We start from the raw sequence: 14694 nt of genomic DNA, 5'->3' as shown, positions 1-14694 counted from the left end.
CCTTTTGCATCTATTTGTTCTTTCTCATAGTGATAAAGATCTCAACTTCTTTATTTATTAGTTTAGTTTGATCATTCTCTTTTCAGTTTGTGCAAGTTGTTTGTGGGTGATTAGTTTTCAAGTCTTTATCTCTGAAGACAATGCAAGAACATGTTAGAGTTAGTTTTTGCTTGATTTGAATTGGTTGTGAGTTTGAAGTTGAGCTTATGAAGTACGTAAGATTAATTTCACTAGAAAAAGATAGCAAATCAGTTTTTCATTTATGTCTTATTTTAGTTGCTGTAACAACCGCTAAATTTTATAAACTAGATAATAATAACTTTGACTGACATTTAGGTGAGGTTCTTGCTGAGATCTGGAAGGAAATATGAACAAGCTTTCAAAGCTAGTTGCATTTGTGGAAGTCGCTCAGTTTGATTTATTGGCATAACACCAAAAGCCAGATTCTCCTTCAGGTATTTCACTTATACAGGTTGTGTGCATTCTGTATTTGGTAGATTGTTAAGTTGTTTTCTTACAGTAGGAGAAGTACTTTGATCTGGAAATTGTTTTACATACTTGGGATTAGGTATGGAATGCTTGTTTGTGAGTAATAGTTTGCCTTTCTTTTTCTATTTTGAATGCAGGGTCTAGTAATAATTAATGCTTTAATTAATCATTCACATTTTATTTGGTGTAGGCACTTTAGATACTTATATGTTATTTGTTGCTATACAATTTGTTGATGGTCTTGATCTAATTACAATTGCACAATTGTATCCATTTTTTTATGGCTGCTGTCATTGTATCTTTCCTTCTAATTTCAGCTTTTCAATATGATAATTTGATAAATACAACTGTCATTTGTTGAAATCAAATGAAGACATGCATGTTGCATTTGATGAAAGTGAAGAACAAGCACAAGCTGCATTAAGTGATATCATCTCTTGGGTGTCTATCTGCTCTATTTTTTTTTTTTGTTAAATTTAGTAGTCCATACAATTATCATCTTATTATGGCTTTCTTTGTAACTTTTCTGTAAAGGATCCTTCTTGTGTGCAAAAAGGTGCCTTCCTCCTGGAGACATGTTTACCTTAAGAAAATTTTGGAGCAGAAAACCTTTCCCAATAAAGTTGTATATTTATTAACATGTTTTGTTTTTGGGACTTAGAAATTACATAGACACTCTAAATGCAGCCTTCCATAATGAGATTGTAATAACACAGTTGACTGTAAATAATGTCCATTTCGCTTTTGGATGGGTACTATGTTGTTTGCTAAACATTGGTAGCTGTAGGAGTAAGTGATTTGATTGTTTGTGAACTCTTAAATTTATCTTTGGGGTGATTTTGGCTGATGATTTTGATTTGCAGGTCTCTCTCTCAAAACTGACTAGCCTGGAATTAAGGCCACATGCTATTGAGAGTTGTTATCTGTCAAAATATCAGGTTGTTTATATCTGCTGATTTCATGTTATGCGTGTTTGTTTGTTTGATCAATTGAAACTTTTAGCTATGATAGAGTAAGTGGGTTGTTTACATCTGCTGATTTCATGTTATATATGCTTATTTGTTTGTTTGATCAAATTGTATTATTTGTTTGTTATGCTTACACATATATTATAGCTCTGCTTCTCTTAGTGTACAAGGCTTGGTAATGTTACCTTGCAATGTTTTCTTCTATTTTAGCTTTAATTGGTTTGAATCATTCCTTCATAACCTTGAATTTTGCTTATTCTGTTTGCAGGTTTGGGAATATCTAGTGAAATGTTGCCTAAAGAGTCACTAAGTGATCAAGCATGGAATACCAAGCAATGAAGCAAAATATATTTTCTTTCATCATGTAAATTCAGCTAGCTAGGAAACTTTATAGCAATGACATGTTACTTGGATTCAATATTTGGTGGATATATTGGAATTTTATTGATGTATCACATTGCTTTTGGCGTAAATATTAATCATTGTTCATTGGATAATGATTTCAAGCACTAATATAGTAAACTTCACACAATTAGTCACTGTTCATTGGGTAAAATGAAGCATTATTATCAATGCACAAAATCCAGAAAAGACGATTATCACACAACAAAATTTCTAATGTTCACACAATGAATCCTTATATAACATGCAACGGTTCTAACAAACATACGTTATCTGATTTACAATCACACAACTGTAATAACTAGAATACGTTATCTAAAACTAACACATAACAATAAAATTTCCAAAAGAGAAGTGTGAGGATAACTCATACAACAGAGAAAATAAAATGTTGTTGTTTGATTCGCCTTTCATACAACTGCTCGGAAACAACTTTCGTTGTGTGAATGATGCCAATGACATGTGCAGCATGACTGCGCGACAACTGTGGCTGCCATCTGCCGAAAGAAGGCACAACAGTTTTAACCAAATAAGTGTTGACTGTTTGTGATTCACACAACGGGTTTCCACCATTGTGGCATTTTTCATCACACAACGCTCCGATACACAACGGAGATCGTCCAAATCACACAACAAATTTGGTCCGTTGTCTGTCCGCTTTTTTGGCCTAGTGATTAATGATAAAGCTACTGAGAGCACCGACCTTCCTCCTTCTACTAAAGTTCCTATGGATCAGTTGTGTGCTGACAAGCAAGAGAATGAAGAACCAAAGGATGAAATTATTTTTGAAGAAGCTGTGAGAACTTATACATCGAATGTGCTTGATGAAGTCACCACTGTGGTAGTTGATGCACCAAATTTTCAAGCATCTGTGGAGCACCAAATTTGTGAAGTTTTCCCTTCTTTACCCTCCAAGCTCGTTCTTCCTATTATTCCAGCTCCAAGACTTGAGCTCATGTGTGTTCCCAAGCTTCCCTCAAATTCTAAGGATGAGTTCCTCCCACAATCACTTCAACCTCCATGGCCACCTCCTTTACAACTGTTGATGCTCTACTTAAAGTTTAATGCAAGGAAAAACATGCAGTGGTCTCGAAAGAAAAAGATAAAAAGGAGGAAGCATTGCATACTCAAGACAAGTGATTGGAAAATTGGAAATTCTCGTATAAGTAGGATGTTTTCTGCTGCGATCTCAAGGAAGCTACTATTTTGGATATTTTGGGCATCTCGGGTAAAAGAAATCAGTTTTCACTGTGAAATTCGGGTTGTGATAACTTGCAGCAGAAGTGTCCGTTTTTGACATGTAATATGTCCATTTTATGTGATTTGACGAGAGCTACAGGACTCTTTGCAAAAGCAATGAGCCCCGGCGAATTTTGGCCAAATAACTCTGTCTTCAGTGTCCGATCCGGAGTTAAACTTCAACAACCATGGAGATTTCTACTTGGAGCATGTCTTGGCCTTTCTTCCTCTTCGTCTACATCCAGGGAGCTCTAAACTCATTCTTTACTTTTCGTTATTTTTGTGCTTCTTCCCTTACTTGTTTGATGCATTACTCCTAGCTAATATTTTCAACATTGAGGACAATGTCTCACTTAAGTTTGGGGGGAGGAATTTAGATTCTCGTTTTTAGATTTTTTTTTTTTAGCTTCACATGTGGTAGAATAGCTTAGTAGAAAATACTGGAAATTACTACTAGAATTTTGGCCTTAGACATCACGACAATTACATCGGGAAGGAATTCACCCGATGTAAAAAAATGTCATTAACATCGATTCCTCAAATACCGATTTCTATGCATATTACTGACATCGATTTTTACTGTTGACCGATGTCTATATTTTTATTTTAAAATTTTCAAAAACGCGGAAAGACTAAGTTAAAAACTTTGGTACACGCGGGGAACAAAATTTTCCCACTTTACTTCACTCACTCTCTCGCCCTTCCCCGAAGCCCTATCCCTCTCCTCCCACTTTCCTTTATGTTCAGCACCCAACCTCCTCCTCCATCTCCGAACCGAACCGTCCTCTTCTTCCTTCTCCGCCTCCGACCAGAACCCAACCTTTCTCCGGCTCTTCCCCCAAACCCTATCGCTCTCTCTCCCCCGTCCTAATCAAACCAAAACCTCAAAGCCCCAGAAAACGAATTCACAGAGATCGCTTTGTGGCTCATCTCCGAGGTGCAACCTGGCGTTGACTCATCAGAGGAAGGCGAAGAATATGGTGGCCACAGTGAGCCCACCCCGGTGGTCGGAGATCGGTGACGGAGGAGAGAGTCCTCCAGATCCACTTTCTCTATCCTCCCTCTCTCTTTCGTATGTGCTTTTCTCTCTTCCTAGCTTTATAAAGGGGGCCATTCGGCACCAAATTCTTATTCATTCTCTGAATCGCTTCTTCTTCTTGTTCTTCATAGAGAGAAAGATTGAAAGGATTGATTTTGAATCAAAGATTTAGGAATGGCTTCGAGAGTCGTTGATCAACAACAAGCCAGAGGTATTGCTTTCTGATTCTAATTGGGGGTTTTGTTGTTCTTGATGATTGTTCATCTGATTTGTGAAACAAAATGTTCATAACTGGGTGATTTTGATGAAAAGGCTTAATCTTTAGACTTTGTGTTTGTGTAATTGCATAACCCATGTTGAGAAATCGTAGATTCTGATGGTTCTTGGTGGCTTTTTGGTTTAAATTTTGCAAGAACTTTTCTGATTTGGTTTATGGGTGTGGATAGTTCTCCCCCAATATGATTAATTGAGGCTTACCCATGTTGAGAAATCGACTATTCTGATTATTCTTGGTGCCTTTTTGTTTGTAATTTGTATGAAATTTTCTGATTTGCCTTCTGAGTTTGGTTAACTTTTACCCAATATGATTAATTGAGGGGCTTAAGGTTTAGATCTAAAACGTTGTTCTGTTATGGGCATATACCTTGATTGGTTTTAGAAAGTTTCAGAAAATGTTCACCAAAACCGATTGGAGGATCCCAAATGATGAAAAAAATCATACCTTTTCAATCTTTTGCTTTCTGCTTTCCACATTTGAACATCGAAATACATGTATTATGACATTGCTTTTGAAGTTCATAGCCTTTTTACGAAATGGTTGGCTGCTTTACCTCACAGCAATATCGTATTCTTCCTTACAGAGAATTCATCCGGGTCTGTGGGATTTTTGTGGTTGCATTTTGCAAAAGACAATGATGGGTAGGATGATATTGAATAATGCATTGAGAGCAATAGTGAATGTAGAGAAAAGGCAGAAAGCTACGGTGGAGTTGCAACCTATCTCCACAGTCATGTCATCTTTTCTCAAAATTATGAAAAATCGAGGTAAAACTCTTTATTCTCCTCCTTCTAGAAATTGATTTTATTAATCAATACTAAATAAGCCATTCTCATCATTTCCATTAGTTCACACAAGCAAGAAAATGGTTGCCTGAACAGGTTGACTAGCTAAGTGCTCTGTTGTTTCATTTTTCCTTTCATCTGAACTTACCTCAAATGTAAAACACGGTCAAATACATTACATTTGTTGATGTCATGAATTTCAATGTTCAATCTGTAATAGAATTATGAAAAACAGACAATTCTATCTTCACTTTGATGTGAGGCATAATTCGGAAATTTTGAATAATGAGCCTCAAATATATATTGGCTTGAACTAATTTAGTAATGCGTAACAGCTTAGAACTGGGTATGAATTTTAGTCCTTGTTGGAAACCAAATAGGGATTCTAAATCCTTTGGCCATTAAAGAAGAGATTCTATCTTCGGTCAGGAAAGGGATTCAAACTTCTTTGACCATAAAAGAAGAGATTCTACATTCTTCGGCCAGAAAAATAGGGTTCTTTCTTCACAGCATTTGCTATATGAGAGGGGTGGGTGTCTATTGGCCGGGAGGTTGTATTACAAATACAAGGGCAGTCAGAAAGATAAGTAGCTAGTGGACTGTTTGGTCTGTATCAAATGCATAACACTTCTTGTTTGGTTTCTTTCTATGAAGGAATAACAAATCCTTGTTATCTCTGAATGATACTCGTTAAAATTGTTGCATGTTGTAATGTTCCCGAGTGCCTTTCAGGATATATTAAGGATTTTGAAGTTTTTGAGCCACATAGAGTGGGGAAAATTACAGTTCAACTACAAGGCAGGGTTTATGATTGTCGAGCTCTTACTTACAGGCAAGACGTCAAGGCAAGAGATATTGAAGAGTATAAAAAGCGTAAGCTTCCAACGCACCAGGTATATTATCCTCCTGATATCTAAAGAGATCTGTCAAAATTCTTGATTCTCATTTCTCACTTTTATTACATTTATTCTTTATACGTATATCTATGAAGCTAGTTCTCAACTCATTGGCACATATTTTTGCAAGGTTCATTGACAGCTACACCAAGGACTGGAAACTCAAGTTACAAGTATTTTTATCTTATAACAAACTGCTATTTTTTTCCTTTTTCGTTTTACTGTATCTACAAACCGTTTTTGTCTTCATATGGTTTATTTAGAAGACTTCAATCTTGTTCTTTTCTTTTGCTGTTGTATATGGAGAAGTTTAGGCCATACGTCCCCTTCTCCCTACTCTTTGTACTCTTTTTATCAATAGTATTAATGAGAATTTTCTTTTGCTTACCACTGGTATTCTCATTGTGAAACTTCTCTAGCAAAGAAACTTATTTAGTAATCACTTCTAAAATAGAAATTGAAGCAAAAAGAACAAAAACACAACAACTTGAAATAACAAACTGATGTTATAAATGACAAAAGGACATCAGTTCTATCTATACACTACAAAAAAAAATTGCAATAGCCACGGCGCCCTGCCGTAGCTAAAAGCTGTTTTGCCGTGGCAAAAAAGCATTTGCGACGGCTCTGCGACGGCAAAGCTTCTGACGCCGTTGGTGGCGTCGCCAAAACCTTTAGCCACGGCAAAATGCCGTCGCAAACCACTTTTGCGACGGCAAAATGATTTGCGACACTTACTCTGCAACGATTTCATGCTACCCCTAATGCCGTTGCCATTACAAAATTTACTACGGCAAATTTCCGTCGCAGCATAATTAATAGTGATAAATATATTACTTGCCGCCAAAAATTTTTCCTGCCAAATTTGTTTCCCGCCTAAAATTTTTCCCGCTAATTTTTCAATAGCAAATTTTGCTACGGTCTCGTTGCCGTAGCTTCGTGTGTTATATAAAAATATATTCTTGGCTACGGCAATTCACCGATGCTAGTAGCCAACCAGCAAATTTTTTTTTTTAACAAAACCTGTATTTTTGCAACATCCAAAAATTAGATAAAAATATCAATACACAACACATTGTTCATTAACTCATCTATTTCATAGCAATGTAATTAAGTTGCTGCATTCATCCAAATATGTAATTGGAAGAAATACAAAGTTATGCCCAAAACCAAGCACCTAATGAAGACAACCAAGAGTAACACTTAACAAAAATTCCAATATTGCACTATCAGAATATGAACATATTGAAACTCAGTCCATTGCTCTATCACAGCTTGAATCTGGATTCCCTTCTTCTCCTACAGATTCCCTCCGAATTTCATGGTCACTAGTTGCATCCGGAACCTAAGACATCAAAAAAAGAAAATTGATATATCATGTATGGCTTTGCATATCACCCTTTTTCAATGTCACACCATAACCCAATTTCAATAATGAACATCGCAGGTTGCACCATTCTTTATAATCATATTACAAAGAGAGTGGCAGTATGAGAGGAAATTTCAAACCAAGTGTCATCAAAGCTAGTGTTTCTTTTACAAGTTGATACTAGTATGTATATTCATCATTGATAAATTAATAAAGGTATATATATGTGAACAACAGCAACGGGCAAACAGATGCTAACAAATATTGGCAATAATGTATCACTTGAAACAATTGTAGGACTGAGGACACATAGACATCCAACACATGAAAAAGATAAGGGTTACCTGCAATTCCCCAAAAAACAAAATTCATGCAAGCTAGCTGAGTTCCTGTAGAAAAGAAAAAGAAACAAGCAACTTTCCATCATTGCCAATTTTTTTATAACATCATTCAAGCATTAGGCATATAAGTAATCTAATTAAAATTGAAATAACAAATAGAGGAAGATCCATAATGCTTTAATGAATGCACTAGTACACACTAAGAAGAACAAGTGAATAAGAATATTTACCTGTTCCCCCACCTAGCACGCAGCTCTAGAATTGCAATGATTGACTTATGGCAACAGAGATAATGAGAGATCCTGCAAGTATGAAGGGGCGTCTTCTTCCCATTTTCAAAGAGCAGTTGTCACTCCAAATACCACCGCAGGGTTGAACCTTAAAAAAACAATAAATTAAACAAATTAAGATAGAAGAGGTACAAGTACAATTGATAAATATCAATATCAGCATCAAAATAAACCCAAGTCCAGATAAAAAGAACACAACATATTAGTATGCAATGAGGACATTAACAACTGTATGAATGACAATCACAGCATATAGATGAATAACTAGTTCCCCAAAGTCATCACGTTATGCAGTAAATCCACTGATACGAGCACAAAAGAGGTGGTGAATTACAGCAAAGGCTACATATTCTCTCCTTATTCGTTTTATACATCCACAAAAGAGTCAGAATCGGAATGAAGTGAAGTTGCAACCTGAATTAAGTTGAACTTTTCTTGCAGTCTATATTAGTGTAGATTATGCAAGAAGTCATTATAAATCAGACTAGGTATAACCAAAATAAAAGCAAGATCCTATCTAATTTTTCTGAAGCAGATTGCAGTTTCTATAATTTCAAGTAAAATTGAATTCAGAAAAATGAGAGTTCATGAAGTCAAATTCTCAAACTCATATCGTTTGCTCACCAATTACTCAATTGAAAACCCTAAAATCACTTCAAATTCAAACTGACCCACAAATTGAGCACAGAACTTTCTAATTCAAGCCTTCAATTTACAAAACAATGTTTATATGAGAGATAGAACTTTCTAACCTTTTCAGTTAAAATAATGTCACTTCCTAGCTTTAGACTCAATGTCTCAGGATTTCCAGCCCTCTCCTTTCCTTGCAAGAAGATTGTTCCCAAATAAATGCTAATTACGTCATTGCCAATAGGCCTTGAACTGTTCAAAGCACAAGATATCACTTTTTAAAGAAAGTATAAACTTTTTTCTTAAAAAAGTGATATCTTGTGCTTTGAACGGTTTAAGAAAATATAAACTATCCATCAGAGAATCATATTACTATAGCCATACAATCATAATGCCAAAAGGGAGATTTCACATACTGCTTGTATAAACTTGAATCTCCGAACGGGTAGACCAGCATTCGCGGCAGTATCCTGAGCATAGTTTTCTATTTAGTTGATATTACTGATTTCAGAACTTTATATAATCAGTAATTTATATATTCAAGACCTCAAACATATATAAATTCCTCATCCAACACATCCAGCACTAAATCCAGTAAACCATGAATCAAAAACTCAAACAGTATTCACCCCAAATAAGCTTACCTTATACACAGCTGATCCCTGCAATTCCCAACCAACAACAAAGCTGCAGGAAAAATGAAATTAGGTAGAGACTATAGCAAACATTCTGTTATGCTGCAGCTTAGAATATATTGATCTCACATCACAATAGCGAAGACAATAACGAACAAGAACAAAACAGATAACTCTAATGCATTTGTAAATGAAAAGAAAAAGTAGTAACCCTTAGCATCCATTCCACTATGAAATCCAAAAATAAACAAATGACACAATTATCCATGGCATGTACCCCAAGTAAATAAGCACTAAGCAGAATCCCTAACAACTGATATTATAACTAATGACATACTTCAAAAGTATAAACAGAAAGGCTAGTAAAAACAGAAACAAAATGAAGAAATTATACCATGAAATTAGATTGCTAGCAAGGTAAATATGCAGTAACCCAACTTTAGATAACAGAATTCTCGTACAAGTCAAGCTTTAGATAACCACTGTCTTTTCCTTGTTTTCTTCCACACCAGAATTGTTTACCACTACCCTGTTCAGGAACCCCAAAAAAAAAAAAAAAAAAGGAAAGAAGAAATGCTTAATCACCACACAGAAAACAGAAAAAGTACAATTATAATAGAATCAACCACTAAACCTGAACCAAAGTATTACAATTAAGGAGTTACAATAGCCCATGGACAACGTATTAAAAAAAGAGATTATACAGACATTAGCCCATCGACATGAAAAAGAAAAAAACTGTGCAATTTGGGAAACCAAATTAGTTAAATGGAGAAGAACAGAGGGGTTACCTGGAACCATAATTGCTCAAATACCTGCAAATTTCAAAGAAAACCACAGGAAAAAATCAATTAGGTAGGAAACTCCATAGTATCTGAGAACTTCTTCCCAGGTTCACATAAGCAAGAACATAATATCAGATACCTCGCTTGTAAGTGCCAGATCTGACCCAGCCTCATGATAGTCAGATAGTCATATCCAAAACAACTTGAGAGAATCTATTGTTGCAGCAGATAGTCTGGACTGGGTTTTTCATGTGAATCTAAATTCTTCAGTTACATAATCTCTGAAATGCCGCTTAGTGTCTTCTTTGGAAACGTGGTTCTTGACAGCTTTGAGAAGGTGGCGGTATGCCTTAGCAACTTGCAAAGCTTCAGCAGTCATTTCCAACAACTCTCTAGCTTATACAACCTCTTCTATTTCTCCACCCTGCATCATCAATTGAGGGGTTTCTCATCATGAATGGGCATACTCATAAGTCAATTTTGAAAACTCCACGGTAACAACAGATAAATGAAAACCAATTCATAAAACACAGACTCTAATTTTGAGAAAGGCCAATACGAAAGTTAAAAATCAACAAAAACATTACTCAAATCTACAGGAGGAGAAAAACAACAGAAGAAGCAGAACCATTAGCAAAATTACACAACCAACAGATGCATACAGCTGCTATAAGACATTAAGAGCTTAATTCGAAAAGAAGGGTTATGGGTGCCAATGAAACAAGATTGAAACTTGACTAGAGTCTAGAATCCAACAGTTCAAGCACAATGAATCATAAAAAGGGTTGAATTTCACAAAAACTCACAGAAATTAAATTAAAGCATGAAACTTTCGATATTATCTAATTGAAAACTGCGAATTGCAAATCAAACGTATCAATTAAAGTTTGAAAGGGTTGAAATTTCATACCAACGAAGAGCGATTTAGGGCTAGATGTGAGAGAGGCTGAGAGAGAAGGCTTTGGGGGTTTTCTTTTGGTTCGGAAAGATCTGGTTTCAGTCTTCAGAGCAGCCGCGCGCGCAGAGAGAAAGAGAGAGCAAGAGCTACTGAGCGATGAAGAAGCTGAAGCCGCCGGTTCCGATCTGGTTCTGAGCCGCTGAGACAAAGTGATATGTATAAGAGAGAGAGAGAGAGAGCGACAACAACTGAGCCGCTGAGCGAGAGAGAGAGAGGACTGAGCGGAGAGACTGAGCACGGAGGACCAGCGACGGGAAGTTCCGATCCGATCTGCTTCAAAGAGATCGAGAACAGAGAGAAAGAGAAAGAGGGATGCGGTAGAGAACAGGGATTGAGAGAAATAGGCTAGGGTCTTTTTATGAGAAAATAGATTTAATAAGAGAATTGGGCTCGTAGTTGTTCTCTAGTTGCGACGGCATTTTAGACGCAGTCGCCAAGTATTGGAAGTTTGCGACTGCAAACGTTCGCCGAAGATAAATATTAAAGTTTGGCTACCCCATTGCCACGGCGTAGCAACTCAGTCGCAAGTTTAACGACGGCGTAATTTTGCCGAAGCAAAAAGTCAATTTTTTGCAACGGCAAAAGGGTGCCGACGCGAAACGGGGTAGCCGTTGCAATTATTTTTTGTAGTGATAGAACATATGTCTAATACTAATATATAAATCAATTTCTTATGTAAAACGATGTCATAGTAGGAAACAAAATCAGTTTTTTATAAATCAAACGGTGTCTACAATCATTTTATACATCGGGAGCTTATAAGAAACTGATGTCTAGAGTCATTTTTAACATCGGCTAAAAACTAGGGCTGGGATTTAGAACCGTAAAACCGACAAAACCGCACCGAACCGGACCGAAAAACTCAGTTCGGTTCGGTTCTCCAATATATTTACTGAAGTTTTTTTCGGTTCGGTTCTGGAAGAAGCAAGTTCGGTTCGGTTCGGGTTCTCTTTTTTTTTTTTGCTGGGAACCGAAGGACACATGTCCTTGTATCATTGGAGGTTTGACCAAGCTTATTTCCCTAAAATAAACTCTGCTATAGGAGATCTCAGGCCTATTTTATATACAAAAATGCAAACTTTCTCTTCTTTTCAGCTTTTCTCCCTTGCTTTCTCCGTCCAAACAAAAAAAACTATTTCCTCCCTTGCTTTCTCCGATGGAGAATGAACCTTTTCTCTCCTCCCCACCCCCACTTGAACCCATCATTGAGGACCCTCATGATTTCTCTTTCAATCTCCCTCCTCCCCTCACCGACCCAATTGTGCTTCTCTTACAAGAACCCCCACACCAACATGATGAAATACACCAAGACCCACATCCCTCTTCATCGTCTTCCTCATCTTCAGGTCAACACAATCTGCAAATCATCCTCGCTATCATCACTGTCCCAATCATCGCCTCCGCCGCCGTCCCTTCTCGAACCTTCCGGGTTGTTCTCCACCGTATTATTCACCGGCGCGGTGGCCGAAAGCCCCGGAATCACGGCGTCCAATCCCAGACCGGAAATTCCATTGTTCCCCTCCTCCTCAATATCGAAATTCACCTCCTTTTCCGTCAAATCCGAATCTTTACTCTGCAACTTGACGTCTTTCGCCTCCAAAACCCTAGAGCGGGAACGAGGAGGAGGAGCTGGGGCTAGGATCTCGTCTTCGGTCTTGAGGCTGAGATCGATCAGACGGTGGAGCGATTGCGGCGGCGCCGGAGCGGAGGAGGACGGCTGGGATGATGACTGGAAGGATTGGAGAACGTCGGTGTAGAGATCTCCGAATTCATCGTCGTCTTCCATCTGATACCACAGAGAGAGAGAGAGACTTTATAGGGTTTGAGTTCTCTCTGCAAGAGTGAAGAAGAAGAAGAAGAGTTGAAACCGGAAAACCGATCCGAAGGTTCTCGGTTTCGGTTCCCGTCGGTTCCGGCACTGTCAACTACAACAACCGAACCGAAGTTCCCTTTCCGGTTTCGGTTCCGGTTCCGGCGAATTTTTGCATTTTCAGAACCGAGGCCAGCCCTACTAAAAATCGATGTCTGGGATTTCCCGATCTTTAACATCACCCACTAAGACATCGGTACATTTTTTTTTTAACATCGGTTTCTGGCCGATGTTAAAGGCAAAAATTCTAGTAGTAATTAAATATAAAAAATATAGCTATGCTTCGTTGTTATTTTGTGTGTCTTTTGCTTTAGTTTCATCCAACACCTAAGATGAGAACTTGAATTTAATCTTTTGTTAGAGCTGATGAATATGATCATAAGCATCGATTTAGGTCTGGACATCAATCTTTTGTTAATGCTTTCTTATGATGATCATGCTTGAAACACAACAGCCATTGTTAATATGGAAATCTGTGATCTAGAGAAGCATGTGACGGTTAGTGTAGACTTGTATAACCTATGTGAGTATTGAGCCTATTGCCTATTCATGAGAGTGCTTTACATAGTTCTGTGATCTTTCTTGTTAGATAGGTTGTACATGATCTCATTATTTTGTCCTAGAACTTGCTTCAATGACTCTCGAGACTTTATATTGATTCACATGATTTTTGGGAAGGGATTAAGGCAATTAGGATCATCACCACCATGGCCAAATAGCCTCCATTCCTAATTACATTATCCCTTAGTTAGCCCTTTGAGCCAAAATAAGCCTTTTCTTTCATAAAACACATATTCCCAACCCTTCACCCTTAAACACATATATATCCTACCTATGTTCTGAGAAATTAATGGAGCATTACAGAGATGCATATGAGGAATTTTGGAGTAAAAAAATGTGTATTGAAGAAAACAAGTTTGGGGGTTGTGATGTGTACTTGAAGGCAAAGTGGAGTTTGCAGGTCATACTTCTAAATTTCAGTTAAGGAGTTATCATTGTTGAAGTAGTTTTGAATGCAAAGGGTGTGTCTGAATAGTGACAACAAGAAAAAAAAAAGAGAAAGAAAAAGTTGGACACACCTTGGCATTTTGAATGGCACCGAAGTTAAGAAGGGAAGTCTGCCTTGGTTATTGTTTCGAAGAAAATTGCTGTTGTCTAGAGCATGAACCTGTAATAGTAGCTCGGATATGGAATGTTTTAATGCAAAATAGAGCTAAAAAAAAGAAAAAAAGAAGAAGAAAGAAACAATTTTGACGTTACAATGGAAGAGCTCTGAAAGAAGGTTTCCAAGCTTGGCATGTGAAAGCAAGAATGAAAGCTGCTTTGGGAAAGTGACCCAAAAAGAAAAAGAGAAAAAGATTGAGGCTATGTGTTAGAAAATAGAAACAAAGGAGTAAGTTGATGTGCTACCAATTACCAAGAAGCAAAAATTGAAACTTGGAGTTTCCGATGCAGAATTTGTCTTCATTGTTCTATGGTTAGAAAGAAAAAAGAAAAAAAAAAAGACAGAAAAAAAAAGTATTGAGAATCACAAACGTTAGAGCCATGTCTTGAAGATTTCTTGGGAGTGTTGTTTGGAGTATGAGGAAGGTTAGAGTGAAGTCAAGGCCCAACACAATGAAATCAGGCCTTCCATGTTCGTTATTTGAGAGATGAAAGTGTGGCACCTATGAGGATTTGGCGATATTGAGCATCGTCTTATTTTTGCTCTATTGATTTTG

General features: G+C 37.2%; 3 long non-coding RNA genes across 5 annotated transcripts; 2 read left to right on the top strand and 1 right to left on the bottom strand.

Moving 5' to 3' along the window:
* The first annotated feature begins 332 nt into the window (after positions 1-332).
* Positions 333-1954, top strand: LOC133734489 (uncharacterized). Its single transcript, XR_009858340.1, has 3 exons — positions 333-455; positions 1353-1427; positions 1726-1954. It is a non-coding gene; the product is annotated as an uncharacterized LOC133734489 (long non-coding RNA).
* A 1809-nt stretch (positions 1955-3763) lies between these two features.
* On the top strand, positions 3764-6485 carry LOC133732574 (uncharacterized). The gene is made up of 5 exons (XR_009857188.1): positions 3764-4170; positions 4269-4348; positions 4998-5181; positions 5932-6092; positions 6226-6485. It is a non-coding gene; the product is annotated as an uncharacterized LOC133732574 (long non-coding RNA).
* A 1063-nt stretch (positions 6486-7548) lies between these two features.
* LOC133734102 (uncharacterized) lies at positions 7549-11270 on the bottom strand. 3 transcript variants are annotated; one of them, XR_009858066.1, is made up of 7 exons: positions 11056-11270; positions 10285-10569; positions 10152-10175; positions 9370-9889; positions 8848-8977; positions 8036-8183; positions 7549-7853 (listed from the first exon to the last, which is right to left on the bottom strand). It is a non-coding gene; the product is annotated as an uncharacterized LOC133734102 (long non-coding RNA). The 3 variants fall into 3 exon arrangements; XR_009858064.1 differs by having other exon boundaries at positions 10152-10569; XR_009858065.1 differs by having other exon boundaries at positions 9755-9889; positions 10152-10569.
* Positions 11271-14694: the final 3424 nt, after the last annotated feature.

The sequence above is a fragment of the Rosa rugosa genome, chromosome 2 (assembly GCF_958449725.1).
Source record: "Rosa rugosa chromosome 2, drRosRugo1.1, whole genome shotgun sequence".
In the NCBI taxonomy this organism is placed as follows: Eukaryota; Viridiplantae; Streptophyta; class Magnoliopsida; order Rosales; family Rosaceae; genus Rosa; species Rosa rugosa.
Note: the sequence above shows the minus strand (reverse complement) of the source record. Positions and strands in the feature narration are given on the sequence as shown.